This window comes from Barbus barbus (assembly GCF_936440315.1).
Source record: "Barbus barbus genome assembly, chromosome: 4".
Lineage (NCBI taxonomy): Eukaryota > Metazoa > Chordata > Actinopteri > Cypriniformes > Cyprinidae > Barbus > Barbus barbus.
This window is the reverse complement of record NC_136732.1, coordinates 40,681,345-40,698,989: the sequence shown is the minus strand read 5'-3', so window position 1 is coordinate 40,698,989 and position 17,645 is coordinate 40,681,345.

Genomic DNA, 17,645 nt, shown 5'->3' with positions numbered 1-17,645 from the left:
CTCTTCTGCTATGGAGTTCTTTGGCAAGGAAATTGAAGACGTTAATAAAAAAGTTGCATCTCTGGAGAAAGTGGTTTCTTCCCTGTCGAAAGAAAATGAATCTCTTCGGCAGTCATGCTTGGAACTGGATGAATACAAACGGAGATGGAATCTGCGTGTTGCAGGTGTCCCTGAATCTAACAATGAGAATGTAAAAAATGTAATCCTGGAAATCTTTGGAAATGTTTCACCGGAATCTGCCGCATCTCTTGCTAATTCAGTGGACATTGTACACAGGCTTGGTCCCAAATCTGCTACAGATCGATCTCGTCGCATCATTGTCCAGTTTGCCTCGCGCAGTGTAAGAGACAAAATCTGGAAAGATGCAAAATCTTCTGACTACCTGCGACGGAACAACTACAGGGTTTTGGAGGACTTGTCATTGAACATGAAAGAGGAACGCAACAAACTGTGGCCTCTAGTGAAACAAGCAAGAGATGAAGGGAAAAGGGCAGGTTTTAGAGGTGCTTTCGCATATGTAGAAGGTAAAAAAATATCGAGGTAAATGCCCTAACTGTACTTCAGTTCGCTTTAACATACTTGTGTTAATAGAGTGAAATTTGTTCATTTTGCTTTTTCTTATAAAAATAAGCCATGATTGCCTTTGTATTCTGAGCAAGCTCAAACTTGTTAGTCTCTTTTTTATTTTTCTTCTTATCCTTTGTCTGTTTCTAACTTTATAGGCCAAGTTTATTTAGTTTACATCGTTCACTTATGTTAAATATTTCCTGTTTTTCACTTAATGTTCGGGGGATACGTGATTTAATTAAGAGAAAATCAGTTTTTTTGTTTTGTAAATCTTTTAACTGAGATGTTTTTTTCATGCAAGAAACTCATTCATGTCAGGAGGATGAGAAATTTTGGCAAAATCAATGGGGTAATAAGATTTTTTTTTGTCATGGGACCCGTCGTGCAGGAGGTGTCGCTGTTTTACTTGGTAAAAATTTCAATGGATCAGTTATTGAATTTTTGTCTTCACCAGAAGGAAGATGGTTAATGGTTGTGATACAAATGGATGACTCTTATTTTATTTTAGTTAATGTATATGGTTTTAATAGATCTGATATGAATGCCACTCTTATGTCAAAGATCTCTTTGCTTGTTCTTGAAAAACAGCGCAAGTTCCCCTCTGCTTTCTTGATTATTGGAGGAGATTTTAATGAAGCCCCTAATTATTCTGAAGACCGATATCCTCCAAGACGATATCAAAATCCTCTTAATCCGGTAATTTCAGATTTTTGTCATTCTCTAGATTTGATTGATGCATTCAGATTTCTGTATCCTTGTTCCACCTCCTTTACTTGGTTTAAACCAGATCAAACTCAAAAATCTCGCATTGATTTATGGCTAATCTCTGTTTCTTTGATTTCATCTTTGACTTCTGTCTCTTGTAGTCCTTCACCACTAACTGATCATTGTGGTATTGATTTAATATTGAAGCCAAAAAATTCTAGAACCTTTAACCCTGGCTACTGGAAATTAAACTGTTCCCTGCTTATTAATGATTCTTACTGCTCAGATATAAAAAAATTAATCAACAATATCAAAACAAGGGCAGATATATCTCCTATTGCCAAATGGGAGCTCCTTAAATTTGAGTGCAGAAAATTTTCAATTTATTTTAGTAAAAAACTTTCCTCTGAAAAGAAAAATAAATATGCAGTTTTACTTAAAAATATTTCTGATCTCTTAAATAAACAGCTCTCAGAAGAAGATCAATATAGGCTATCTTCTTTACAAGAGGAATTGAATTCCTTGTATCTTGAAAAAGCAAAAGGAGCTTTTGTAAGATCTAGAGCCAAATGGCTTGAATTTGGCGAAAAAAATTCATCTTACTTCTTTAATCTGGAAAAACAACATGGAAGAAAAAGGTCAATTCACTCCCTTCAAATTGATGGCTCTATTTCCTCTTGTAAAACTCAGATATCTCAATTTGTTTTTAAATTTTATAAAAAATTATATTCTTCTGCTTTTAATAATCTTGCGGCTGATTCTTTTTTTGATAATGTAACTCCTTTTATTCCTCAAATTTCGGAACATAATTAGTTTGTGATAAGCCACTTACAATGAAAGAATTGGATGATGTAATATCAAAGTCCCCTGTAAATAAATCTCCTGGCCCAGATGGCCTACCTTTTGAATTTTATAAAGTTTTCTGGGATCACATTAAGGATTTGCTTTTTGAGGCTTGAAAAGAATGCATAGATCAAGGAGAACTAACCACCACTATGAAACAAGGTTTAATTGTTTTAATTCAAAAGCCAAATAAAGACGTTTCTAATTTAGATAACTGGAGACCTATATCTCTCCTTAATATAGATTATAAGGTTCTGGCAGCTGTGTATGCAAATCGTCTTAAACAATGTCTAGAAGAAGTAATTTCAGAAACACAGTCTGGTTTTATGAAAAATCGACATATTTCCAATAACATTCGCCTCATTCTAGATTTACTAGATTATTCTAATTTGGTTAGTAATGATGCCCTTATTCTTTTTTTGGATTTTTTTAAAGCATTTGACACCGTTGAACATAATTTCATTTTTAAAGCTTTAGTTAATTTTGGTTTTGGTAATAATTTTATTTGTGTTATTAAAACTTTATACAATGATATCAATAGTTGTGTTTCTCTTTCCAATGGCACTTCTCCAAGATTTTATGTTAACAGAGGTATTAGACAGGGATGTCCCATCTCTCCCTTTTTGTTTTTACTCGCTGCAGAATTATTGAATCTATATGTAGTTAACTGCACTGGTATCAAAGGAATTCAAATTGGAGAGGAAGAATTACTCATAAGTCAATTGGCCGATGATACGTGCATTTTTTTAAAGAATCAATGTCAAGTAAATTTGATAATTCAAAGTCTAAATAATTTTTCCAAAGCCTCCGGATTGGTAGTTAATACTAAAAAAAGTGAAATAATGTTTATCCATGATTCTGATGTGACCTCTGTTGATGGAATTTTAGTAAAGAATGTTGTTAAATATCTTGGCATTTATATCTGTAAATCAGCCCAAGAAAGAATCTCTTTGAATTTTCATCCTAAATTAGATTCTGCCAAACGTATATTCAGCTTGTGGTTACAAAGAGATCTTACAATTTATGGCAGAATTTTGTTATCTAAGGCTGAAAGTATTTCACGCTTTATTTACCCTTCTATACCCCTTTATATTGATTCTAACACTTGTAAATCTATTGACGCTCTTAATTTTAAATTTATATGGAAAAATAAGGTGGAACACATCAGTAGAAAATCCCTAACACAGCCATATTCAAAGGGAGGGTTGAATGTCTTAGATTTTTTTACCCTAAACCAAATTTTTAAAATAAACTGGCTAAAAGAATGTTTGAAGGGTAATTCAATTTGGTTTTGGATTCCTAATATGATTTTCAAGAGATGTGGAAATTTACAGTTTTTGCTTTCTTGTGATTTTAAGTCCACAAGGCTCCCTATGAAGCTTTCCAATTTCCATAAGCAAGCTTTAGACTCATGGAAGCTAATCTTTAAACACAATTTTTCCCCTCATATTATTTGGAATAATCAGTATGTTTTATCAGCTCGGAAATCTGTTTTCTTCCCTGATTGGTTCTCCAAGGGCATTGTGTTTATATCAGATTTGATAAGCAACAGTGGTGATTTTTATGCTTATGTTGATTTTCTTAATAAATATGGGATAAATGCTTCAAAACGGGACTATACTCTGCTTACAAATTCCATTCCTCCTAAGTTGCTATTTTTAATTAAGACTTATAAAATGTATTGCAGTCTTTGTTTAATTATCCCTCGATTATGTATTCAAGGGGTTAATATTATGGATAATAAGTGTACAAACAAATTTTTGAGAAACTTTATTACTGCTAATAATGCTTCATCTTTTAAAGCTTATAGAAAGTGGTTGGCACTTTATCCAAATGTTAATTTTCAGAAAGTATGGACAGTGCCAAACAAATTTTTGTTTAACAATAAAATAAAAGAAGTTCATTTTAAAATTATCCATCATTATTACCCCTGCAACAAATATTTAAGTAAATTTATACAAAATCTTTCTCCACTCTGCTCTTTTTGCCAAGAAGAGGAAGAATCTCTTTCACATTTATTCTATTTCTGTCCCTATACTAAACAATTTTGGCTTCAAATTTCAGCATCGTTATTTTTTGTATTCTTTCGACTGTGTAACATTTGTGCGGTTAAGGTTCTCTTTCATTCGGTGGTTTCTGACAGTAGGGAGCTAGAGGATGCCCTGGATTTTATTTGTATGATGGGAAAATTCCACATTCACAAAGCGCGATGCCTTAACTTTAAACCTAATTGTACAATTTTCTCTTCTGATCTACTTTTGGTTTACTCATCTCTTCAAAGAATCTCCTCTAATAAAAAAGCCTTAAAAACATCCAATATTATAAAAAAATTGATAAATAAGTTGTAATTTTTATGGTTGTAAAATGTTTGTATAACTGTGTATGACTGAATATTTATGATTTTTTTATTTTTAGTTTATTTATTTTTTCATTGTATCCCCCATATGTTCACATGTATTTATATTCTCATGTTCATGTTCTAATGTTTATCTGTTTATCTCTGATAGTGTCATAATAAAAAAAAAAAAAAAAAAAAAAAAAAAAAAGTCATGTCACTCGGTGGCCATCTTTGAAACGCCTCTCGGGCATCCAAGTGCAGCTTCTATCTCTTTGTATGGGGAAACATCAAATTCTCCAAAACTGTTCACTAAGCTCACGATTAAATTTCATATTTGAAATCACCAATGAAATCAGGCAACAACTGTGTCATAAATGTTGTTTCTTTTGCTCAAATAGCGTTATAAAAAGCTAATTTCTCAGGCTAGATCAACCAGCGCGCATGCGCAGTTCTGAACGCGCGTCTCAGAGCGCTGACTGTTTCTATAGCAACCGGGACTTCTAACGGCAGCGACAGTGACGCGCACACTTTACCGATTAGCGATTCATTCAGAAGGCGGGGCTTCCTGAGATTGAGAGTTGCATTTTTCAAAACAATACGAGTGACATGTCTTGGGTTTTTTTTTTAAATTTTGTCAGTTGGAGTTTGAATATTCTCGGCTCAACTGAACATTCCGTCAATGTAAGTCTATGGGATTTTTATGATTTTTAATCTTCATTTTTATGAAAACCGTAAGTCCGATCAGCTGGAAAAGATAAAGTAACTAAGTTCAGATCCGTCTGAAGATCTGGGCTGAGTTTGGTGTTTGTAGAGTTAAAGCTGTAGGACAGGGCTCCTCAGATCTGTGTCCTGGAGGGCTGCTGTCCTGCTCAGTTTAGCTCCAGCTCTGATCAAACACACACACAATCAAATCAAGGGCTGCGTCTCAAACAGATCCTGAGCAACTAACTTCAGATCCGTCTGAAGATCTGGGCTGAGTTGTAGAGTTAGAGTCGAGGAAAGCCAACTTACTAAAATACTATTTAAAGGTGTTATTATTCTTCTGTTGACTGAAGGGTTCCTCAAATCCTGCCCTGGCTTTCTCAAGCAAGCTTAAATATTAAATATTATTTACACTCCCAGTCAAACATTTGGACACACATTTTATGTGACTGTGATTTTAAAATATTTTGATTTAAAGACTTCTGCTTAAATGACTGAACTGACTTTATAAAATAACATAAATAATGCTTGTATTAATTTCTTCACAAGATTGATGCTTTAACATGAATAATGTTTTGATCTGGAGCAGATAAAGAATTAAGAGCTTCATGTAAAAATATCTCCTAAAAATAACTAAAATAACTTTTACATATACCAGGTCTTATGTACCTTGTTTTTTATTATTTTTTTTTTTTTTTATTAGGACTTTTACTTACATTCTGCCCTGTTTTGTTCCTGTCTCTTGTTCTGTTTGTAGTTTATCTTGTTGATTAGTCTCCTGATTGTTTCCAGGTGTGTCGTGTTGTTAGTCTGTTAGCTCTTGATCTGGGGTGCGTTGGTCTTGTTTATTGTTGGATGTGTTGTTAGTGTCCTCAGTTCTTGAGTTTCTTGGTTTTTGCTCTTGGATTATTATTTGTGTAATAAATCCTGTATTATGATTTTACTCTCGTTTGCCTCTGTGACATCTTTCATTCAGAGTCTTCATATAGAAATATTGTTCAATATGTGAGTCTTTACTGTGTTTTGTTTGTGAAAGGTTTAATTCTTGGAGGACATGAGTTCAGTTGCTGTTGTGCTCAGTGTGATTGCTAGAATAATGATAGCTGTGTCATAACAACAGAAGTCTGTTTTCTCAAACTTTAGAGTAAATATAAAGTATAAAATTGATTGTGTTTATTATATAAAATCCAAAGACTCAAGGAGGCTGTCACGGTGCACACACGAGGGAGGAACCAGGAACACGCAGACGAGGATATAAACTCAAATAACACACTTTACTGGACATCAAGGCAGGGCAAGACAAGGCAAGGCAGGGTAAGACACAGACATCACACACCGGGGATAACGAGTTGACCAGACCAAGTTTAACTGAACAGAAAGGACTAATATACACAGGTAAATCATAGATAACGAGACAAACACAGCTGAACAGAACGAACTACTAATGACATGACAGGAAACAAACCAAATATGGGCACAAGAGGCAGGAACACATGACACACACACAACAGTTCCCTTACAGAGGCTAACGGTGAAGTTTTGAATATGTTGGCTTGAGTTAGAATAATTTTTAAAATTTTCCAAAGAAAAAAAATAATAAAAATCAGTATCAGGATACCAGGAATTGTATTTAGAGCCTGTGCTTTATTTCATATTTTAAATTATAGTATTTTTCAGTCTGAGTCAGTAAACAGCAGCTGCCTATGTGACAACTTACCCCATATAGTGTGTTTCTGTGTTTTTTCCTGAGTAATAACAGTGAAATATCAAAATAATCCACACTGTTTAGTCATATAAAGGATAATGAGATAATTACAGTGCAAGTGTCTAAAAAGGTAAGTAACAGTGCAGTTACTGCCAATAAAATATTACAGATCTGAAAGCAGGAGATTTAAATTAGCTCTGTTTAATTTCCCACATTGAGCTCATTTATGATCATTTTAGAGTTTATGTTTTTAAAGCCTAGAATACAAACTGCATAAAATCCCAAACCATCAAAATCATTATTATTTTTTTCTTAATGTACATTTGTAGTTTTTTACTCATGCTCTATAAATACACAATAAAACATTACTATTGCAATTTTCATATGATGAGGTTCAAAAGTGAAAATGTCACATTTTGAGTTATCTTCAACAATTTGAGTCAAAAACTCACTTATTTGAGTAATCAATTTGGTTAAGTCACAAAAAAATAAATACTAACGTAATGATAGCTTTACAATCTTCTTATGAATTCTCATATCAGCAGAAACGTTTTTGTTTTCTTTATGTTGAGCACTTCTACCAGTTTGACAAGTTTTCCTACAACAGAAAATGATTGTAGTGTGTATGAAATGTATTTGGTGAAAGTAAATGTAAGTATTCTGAGGCGAAACACATGAATGTTAACTCATCATTTTGTGAGATTCTGATGATAATGTTTTCTCTTTTCATCTTCTTCTTGTCATCTCGTCTTTTAGAGAAGATGTGTTTAAAGCTGCTGATTATTAGTGAAATTACAGATATTAGATTAGATGATTTATTCATTTTGAAGAGCTGTGTTTTATGTGTTAGTATTGTGATAGTTTATGTGTAAAAGAAAGAGGGATGATTTGATAATAATGCAAAGAATAATGTACAGTAAATAATTTGTACATGTATTTTGAACTGACAGGTTCATTGTACATTATCCCACTTATAACATGTTTACTCACCAAATAAACAAACAAACCATCATGATATTGATATAGAAAACTATAATCTTTCAACAAAAGAGCGGTCTGTTATATAATGTTCTCATGGATAAAGAGATATATTAGATATGTGAAGAACTAAGGAGAAACACTTATTGACAAGCCATTTATCTACAGAGATTTGAATGACTGAACGTCAACAGCTTCACAGAATCGATGCTTTAATGACTTTCAGCTGATAAGAGACACAAGACAGTTCAGATCAAGTCTATAAGAGTCAGCTTCATTAATAAAACAGACAGATTCAGATGAATGAGAATAAGCTGAGAAGCTCAGAGTGAAGCAACAATGAGTTTGAGTTAATGACTGTGGTGATGAAGATGATGCTGACGATGAAGATCATCCTCTGGACACAGAACCGTTGATCTGCTCAGATTCAGATTGATTCAGTGAATCAGATTGATCTGATCTGAGCTTCATCTGGACTCCAGATTCAGGATCCCTGAGAGAAACACATTCAGATTCAGGAGATTCAGATTCAGAAAGTCTCAAATTAAATTTCAATGAATAAACTACTAATTTCATCACTAAATATGCCTTTATGACACAAAATTAAAGACTCGTTACTCACCTGAAGATCCTTTTCCGCAGCAAGAAACAGATCAAAACCAGAAGAACAATGAAGATCAGGACAGAAATCCACCACGACCGATCTACACGAGCAACAGCAGAATAAAATCATCTGCTGGACTGAATTAATGAACTATACAGGTCCTTCTAAAAAAATTAGCATATTGTGATAAAGTTCATTATTTTCTGTAATGTACTGATAAACATTAGACTTTCATATATTTTAGATTCATTACAACACAACTGAAGTAGTTCAAGCCTTTTATTGTTTTAATATTGATGATTTTGGCATACAGCTCATGAAAACCCAAAATTCCTATCTCAAAAAATTAGCATATTTCATCCGACCAATAAAAGAAAAGTGTTTTTAATACAAAAAAAGGTCAACCTTCAAATAATTATGTTCAGTTATGCACTCAATACTTGGTCGGGAATCCTTTTGCAGAAATGACTGCTTCAATGCGGCGTGGCATGGAGGCAATCAGCCTGTGGCACTGCTGAGGTGTTATGGAGGCCCAGGATGCTTCGATAGCGGCCTTAAGCTCATCCAGAGTGTTGGGTCTTGCGTCTCTCAACTTTCTCTTCACAATATCCCACAGATTCTCTATGGGGTTCAGGTCAGGAGAGTTGGCAGGCCAATTGAGCACAGTAATACCATGGTCAGTAAACCATTTACCAGTGGTTTTGGCACTGTGGGCAGGTGCCAGGTCGTGCTGAAAAATGAAATCTTCATCTCCATAAAGCTTTTCAGCAGATGGAAGCATGAAGTGCTCCAAAATCTCCTGATAGCTAGCTGCATTGACCCTGCCCTTGATAAAACACAGTGGACCAACACCAGCATCACTGACTGTGGGTACTTGACACTGGACTTCAGGCATTTTGGCATTTCCCTCTCCCCAGTCTTCCTCCAGACTCTGGCACCTTGATTTCCGAAAGACATGCAAAATTTGCTTTCATCCGAAAAAAGTACTTTGGACCACTGAGCAACAGTCCAGTGCTGCTTCTCTGTAGCCCAGGTCAGGCGCTTCTGCCGCTGTTTCTGGTTCAAAAGTGGCTTGACCTGGGGAATGCGGCACCTGTAGCCCATTTCCTGCACACGCCTGTACACGGTGGCTCTGGATGTTTCTACTCCAGACTCAGTCCACTGCTTCCGCAGGTCCCCCAAGGTCTGGAATCGGTCCTGCCACACTTTTTCCTTCCCACTGAGGTGCCATGATACAGCACTCTGGGAACAGCCTATTCGTTCAGAAATGTCTTTCTGTGTCTTACCCTCTTGCTTGAGGGTGTCAATGATGGCCTTCTGGACAGCAGTCAGGTCGGCAGTCTTACCCATGATTGCGGTTTTGAGTAATGAACCAGGCTGGGAGTTTTTAAAAGCCTCAGGAATCTTTTGCAGGTGTTTAGAGTTAATTAGTTGATTCAGATGATTAGGTTAATAGCTCGTACCTCTAAACACTGCGCAGTTCCGAAGATTAAAAAAGAGAAAAGATGAGATCAAATACGCAGCGAATAAAAAGATTAGCGTCATAAGAAAAAAGCGACTGATTAATCAGAGAGGCGGTTTTCTCGTACCCGTTAAGCGTGGCCATACCATTTATCACAAGTTTAATAACGTCCAGACAACATTAGGAATGGAATATGCTGAAAAGCATTACGTGATTCCTCAGAACCAGTTGGATAAATTAAGGTCCGGGAATATTCGCGAGACGATCCAACAAGTTGTGGAGAACAATTTGGACGAGGCTATAAGAAAAATATTACAAAGGACCGATTTAGATCCACACGGGAAAGCTACACTTTATGCCAATGTTCTGCAGAGGTATTTAACTATAGTAAAACAGGGCGATTTGGAGAGCGGTAGTTTAACTCTTACGCTCCCGAAACAGGACACCGTACGTCCCGACGCACCTGCTGACGCACCTGTCACACCGAGTACTAACGCACCTGCCCCGGCGTCTAATAACGGTGATGGAGAGGATCAAATCGTCGACGAGATCTTAAACAACGTACCACGAAGGAGTTTAAAAAACATCAAATTCATTTTGAATAAAATGTCTAATGCTAAGCAGTTGTCTTCATGGACAGAATCTGGAGAGTTTGTGTTTAAAGGACGTGTAATCTCCGGATCGCACATATTGGACTTGGTTAATGCCTGAGGTGGGAAAATATGATTTTTTTTTTTGGAGGTTTCATATGTGCCTAATGATGTGGGTATTCAGAATTTGAATCACATGTAGTTGAAATAAATGTATATTTCAAGTTGAAATGTTACCGAATCCCAGGAATGATGCACTTATTGATTATTTCAAAGGGTTACTTATGACACATCATTTGGCTATTTTAATGTCTGGGAATAATTTGGTATTAAATGGGTTAATGATAAATGTCGAGAGCGCAGTAATGTTATGCGATAGAGCATCCATGGAACAATGCTGTTTCGTGCATTCAGAGATATTTAAACTGTTAAAGAGTTGGATTCTCATGCTAAGCATGGCCAAAGTTAGAAGCATAGTGTCTTGTATGTAAGATATTTGATAATATTCTATATTATTCTATTTGAATATATTTTAAAATGTAATTTATTCCTGTGATTTCAAGCTGAATTTTTAGCATCATTACTCCAGTCACATGATCCTTCAGAAATCATTCTAATACTCTTATTTGCTGCTCAAAAAACATTTATTATTAGTATTATGTTGAAAACAGCTGATTTTCAAAATGTTACTGTTTTTGCTGTGCCTTGGATCAAATAAATGCTGGCTTGGTAAGCAGAAGAGCCTTCTTTAAAAAAACATTAACAATCTTCAAAAACTTTTGACTAGTGTATATTTGTAACAACTGGATAATTTGTTAACAAGCACCCACCCCCTTAGTGCCCCTTTTTTTGGTTTGGGCCACTGTGCCTCAAAATGTCTGTGAATCAATGGAGTATTATAGATGATAAAAAAATATTTTAAAAATAAAAATCCGTCTTTGATGCAGGGTTCGTAACTTCGTACACATTTTCTAATAGGAGCACACACTTTTTCCTTTTTTTTATTTCTTGTTTCTTTTTTTTCTTTTTTTAATGGCGGCTGGCTTGACCACAGTGGAAAACTTGTAGTTTGGTGACGCTCTGTTAAGAAGACATGTTTACTTTCTCTGGGATTGATCATATGAGTATGTGTTTACTGTACTGCCTAGACTTCCTGGTCACGTGACTCGACGCAATCGGGAGGACCATTTGAAATCGAAAGTAAGGAATAAATTGATCTGCGGACATTTCAGGAACATGAGCTTGCTTCGGCGAAACATCGATGTTTGTGGTAATCTATAGCTAAAGGACACGATCGTTTGGGTTTAATTTATCTTTTGAAGATGCCCCGAATGAACGGTGTTTTGATGTCAGTTCTGCTGATGATCGCTGATGGTACGTAGACTATTATATTATTAATAAATACTCTCTCTCTCTCTCTCTCTCTCCAACAAAACTATTTTTAATATTCAATTCCTTCTTTATTTTCATTTCTAAACTTTATTTGGGCTTTATAAGGCCGCTGATTCCTCGTCTTTGTAAGATCTAGTATGAAGCGTCAAAATGGCTTCTTACAGTCTCTGAGGAAATGGCTGACTGGAAATATTGCAAAAGATAAATGAACAAATTCGGATCAGAACCTCTAGACAAATTAAGAAAAATATATCTTCATAATGCAATATATTTGAAAAGAGTGAAAAATTAAAGATTGTAAAGAAAATAGTCTTCTGTACAGGGGCGCAGCCATCATATATATATATGTGTGTGTGTGTGTGTGTGTGTGTGTGTGTGGTTTCAATGTTTTTTGAGCAGCTAATCAGTATATTAGAATGATTTTTGAAGGATCATGTGACACTGAAGACTGGAGTAATGATGCTGAAAATACAGCTTTGATCACAGGAATAAATAACATTTTTATATATATTCAAATAGAAAACAGTTATTTTAAATAGTAAAACAATATTTCACAATATTACTGCTTTTGCTGTATTTAAGATCAAATAAATGCAGGCTTGGTGAGCAGAAGAGACCTCTTTAAAAAACATTAAAAATCTTACTGTTTAAAAACTTTTGACTGGTAGTGTTTTTCAAGATTCAAGAGTTTTATTCGTCACATACACAATTATACAGGGTATAACCAGCAGTGAAATGTAGGTCAGGTCCGCTCCAAGGACAGTGCAATTATATAGAATACAAATATTAAGAGAAGAAAAGTAGAAAAAAAAAAAATAAATAAAAAAAAAAAATAGAAAGAATAAAATAAAAAGATAGATAAAATATATAAATATAAATGTGCAGGTCAGTATGTTGTTGACTTAAATAGTACTAAGAGGAATGTGCAAAAAATAATGTGCAAAAAAGTTGTACAGGGTATATAATAGCAGCAATATGAGGTAGAGAAAAATTATGAATAGCTTATTGATATGGTGATATTTACATGGAGTCAAGTGATGTTATGACACAGAGTTAGAGTTTAGGAGCCTGATGGCCTGGGGGAAGAAGCTCCTCCTAAGTCTCTCAGTTTTTGCCATCAGGCTACGGAAGCGCTTACCAGATGGAAGCAAAGTGAATAGCTGGTTACCAGGGTGATTAGAGTCCTTGAAGATTTTAACAGCTCTGTTTTTGCAGCGTTTGAGGTAGATGTCCTGCAGAGAGGGGAGAGCAGACCCTGAGATGCGCTCAGCTAAGCGCACAACTCTCTGTAGTGCTTTGCAGTCCTGATTGGAGCTGTTTCCATACCAGGAAAGTGTGTAGGCACTTTAATGTGTAGTGTGTAGGCAACTTTAATTTTTCTCTTAATTGGCTGAGAAATCAAATACACTGCTGGACAATAACCGATAGGCTAATTTGTTTACATAATTACTTTTTTTTTCTTTTTTTCCCAAATGTTTCTGCTTTTTATTCAGTTCATACAGCGATAGCTGGACGCTTTGTCCATATTAGGGATTTCCTGGTATGTCGTAAGTTATTACGTTGGACTTTCTACAAATCACCCACCGGCTTCAAGTATGAATGCACTGCATGAGAGTGTTTAGTGCTCAGTGCATATCGCCTCATTCTGGGTATGAATAAAACATCAGGTCATGCACAGACTATCCTGTCTCTTTGAATTTAAATCTATATTTATTCACACCGGCCTTTGAAAACCTCTATGTGACACACTTGCCCAAAAAATGTGGGGGGACGAATCTATGTGATATTAAAAGTGGGGGCCAAGTCCCCCGCTTGATCTACACCCTTGCTTCCATATATGTAAGTGTACAAAAAAGTTTTGATTGGCACAGATCAGCTTCTACAACCAAATCTCTTCCCTAACGCTATTTTAATTTAGAGAGAAATTTTTGAAAATTGGTTTAAAAATAGTATTATTTTTGTGTCTCAACTTTTCAATCAAAATGGTTCAATCTGTAATTACTCTGAGTTTTTATCTAAGCATGAATTCCTGTTAGTCCAAAAGAGTCTTTCTTTTCCAATCTCATGTCACTCAGTGTATCCTTGTGAAACATTTGTTGGAAAACAGTGCCTTTCGTCATCCAAGTCAAAAAACAATCAGAAAATTAGAGTTGTGTTTCAGATGAAATCTATTTCTGTGCCTTATGTAATCTCTTATTGGAATGGTTTAGTAAGTGATATTCCCTGGAAGAAAGTTTGGTCATTACCTCACAAATATTTAATTACTAACAAAATGAGAGAAATTGCATTTAAGTTGATTCATAGAGTTTACCCGGATAAATGCTCTCTTAAAAGACTTGAGAATGATATTAATACCAGCTGTTCTTTCTGTTTAGAAAACAATGAAACATCTTAACATTTATTCTGGAATTGCTCTCACACAACATCATTTTGGTGTGACATACTTGACTTTATCAAATGTTATGTGAATCCTAATTTTGAGTTTACTTATAGAAATGTCAATTTTGGCTTTCATGAATGTGAAAAAACAAATGATTCTTATTTTATAAACATTATTTTCCTGTTAGCTAAATATCATATTCATAAATGTAAATTTTCTAAATGTAAAACTTTTTTTTACGATTCAAACATGAAATGAAAATTTATTTTGATTCTATTGAGTTCTCTACGAACTTGAAAGCCATAAGAACAATGACTTTGTGGAAGGACTTGGGACTTCCTTTGTACTGAAAGACTGAATGTCCCCGATTGGTTGTTGGATTGTTGTGTTTTGACAATGACAGTTGTTATTGTTTTGTTGTTGTTGTTGTTGTTTTCAAGCATTAAAAAAAAAACAAAAAAACCCGCAGACGTCAGCCAATCAGATCGCCTTTTGCAAATACCCTAGCGCAGACTCTAGCCAATCCCGTTCATGCAGCACCAGAAAAGTATGTGATTGGCTGTTATCACTATGACGGCACGTCAGCACCAAGCTTCAGACACACCCAGCGTTGATGCTGGCGCCCCGTTGAAGCAGCGCTGCGCAGAATGATCACCGTATAACATCAAAGTACCGCAAGAGCAATTCGAATGCATAGGATCCGGCTTTCTCATCGCTCTCGTGGAACTTTGATGTCATATGTTGATCATTCTGCGAACTGATTATTGACTCCGTTTAGGTCTGCCGCCTTGTTACACGTCACGTGAGTGACAGCGGAACGTGGCCAATGAGGGAGAGGAGAAAAGTGATCGAGATTTATGATTGATTGGTGAATTAATAGTGTTTTTTTATTGTGTGAGTGTGACCAATAACGCGTGAATGCAGCATGATCTGAATGCGGGTAAATACACGGAAGTGAATCGACGTCATTTAGAAATGAGATCGCATTTATGTATGAATCGAGATCGTGATTTTTTTCCCGATTAATCGTGCAGCCCTACATGTAACGATGCAAATAAATGTAGCCAGGCCTATACATCTATATGGTAACAACACTATACAATAAGATTTAATTAATGTTAGCTAATGTTTTAACAAACATGAACATACAATGATCAATACATTTATTACAGTAGGCCTATTTATTAATCTTTGTTAATGTTAGTTAATGAAAATACAGTCGTTCATTGGTAGTTCATGTTAGTTCAGTCCATTTACTGTTAACAAACACAACTTTTGATTTTACAGTTTTTCTCTGTCACTTTGGTGCGTTTCTGTAATCATCCTTAATATTTGCAAAATATGTGCATTTCTCAAAACAATTTGTACAAACAGCACCACACAATGGATTACCTGCAAAAGCCTGAAAATTATTCAAAATCTTCAGTTCATCTCTCAAAAGTATTTATGTCAATGAACATATCAGTGCCATCAGAATGAAAAGTCCTTGTGTCGTTGTTCACAAACAAGATAGTCAAAATGCTTAGTCATGTTGTCAATATAACAGGGCACTCTTGTTTGTGTTACCTGATGTAAACTATGGCAACAGTTTGGATGACAGTCGCTGTACTGAAATACAGAAGGCTGCACTTCTTATGTATGCCATATATCCATTATAAAAGTACAAATTGACACATTACTGTATGTGGGATGTTGATTGAAAGAGACCGGAAAGGATTCACAGTGATCTGACAAAACAAAACAAAAAATTACAACGTCATTATGATATCCAAAAGAGAAAGAAATATGGGCACAAAGGCGAAAATACTAAATTAGAAAGGAACCACAGGCAGAGCTTTGAATTAGCATGCAGCACTGTATGAGGAATTTCAGAGAACTGATTCGTCATTCCTCAGCAGAGACTCGAACCCAGGACCTTCAGGTTACCAGTCCAACTCTCTAAGATGGCGCCAGTGTACCCGGCTTGCCGTCTCTCTGTCTCTCGTCTGTCTCAGTTTGGTGTACCTGTGGTACCTGTTCGTCTGTCATCTGTGCTGTTCGTTTATTGCATTATTGTGCACTGGTTCTATGCAGTTTCAGTGCTCACCTACGATCGCCAAGCTTTACTGAATATCAAAAGTGGTATGGGACTTTATTGTGGATGGTGCCCGTTTCTGCACTCTCATTCTCAATCCTCGTTCAACCAACCCGCGCTGGAATGCGTTCGCAGGTTACCGTGCTGTGTTCCTAGGAAACGACGCAGGAAGAGAGGAAATCGTGGTGGTGTTCGTGTGAGAATCAGAAGGGCAATTGCTTCCTCTTCCATACAGCCTTCGATTGAATTTCCTCTGGATAGTAAGTGCTTGGAGGGTCTGCAATTATCGCGACGTTCATGGGATTACAGATATGTTTTTCATCTCCCGGTTTTTCCGGATTGTCACTCATCTATTTTTTCTGCTCCTCCGCGTTTACGGATTCGTCAAAGAGGAGTGAACTGTTCAAATCTTCACCAACTGGACTTTGATCAACATCTGGATTTGGACTTGTCATCACAGCCTCCTTTGAATATGGCCTTAGTGAACGCTAGGTCTGTATGCAACAAAACTTTCATTCTACATGACTTTTGCACCCGTTTGGATCTGGACATTTTGTTTTTGACTGAGACTTGGGCCGGTGCTGGTGAGTTGTCAGTTTTTGAAGAACTTTGTCCATCGAACTGTCGTTTTATAAGTACCCCAAGATCTGCTGGTAGGGGTGGTGGGGTTGCAATGGTTTTTAAGCAATCACTTAAAATTCAATCAGTTTCTGCTCGGACTTTTTCATCTTTTGAAGCACAGTGTGTGGCATTGCAGTCTACTTCATCCGCGCTGTTTTGTGCTCTCATCTATAGGCCTCCTAATTTTGATAGAAGTTTTATAAGTGAGTTTTCAGAATTTTTAACTTCTGTTGCTCCGTTGTATGATCGTATGTTGCTACTGGGTGATTTTAACATACATCTTTGCTGCCCGGGGCGTCCTTTGGTTGCTGAGTTTAGTAATATATTGGACTCGTTTGGTTTTTCTCAGCATATAAATCAAGCAACTCATATCCTTGGTCACACACTTGACCTTATTATGTCATATGGTTCCTCTGTAGTTGATGTTTTTATTGATGATGCTTCCTTCTCCGATCATAAACCCATTGTTTTTAAGGTTCCTGTTGTGAGCTCTGCTACTGTGAATAAGCCTGTTGGTTCTTATTCTCGTTTTATAAACTCACTGACTGTTTCTCAGTTCAGTGAACATTATCTAGCCAATGCTGTTGAAGAATCTATCTTGCATTCTGCAATGACATCCTATGGGCCTAACGATTTGATTTCTCTCTTTTACACAGATTGTACTAATATTTTAGATTCGATTGC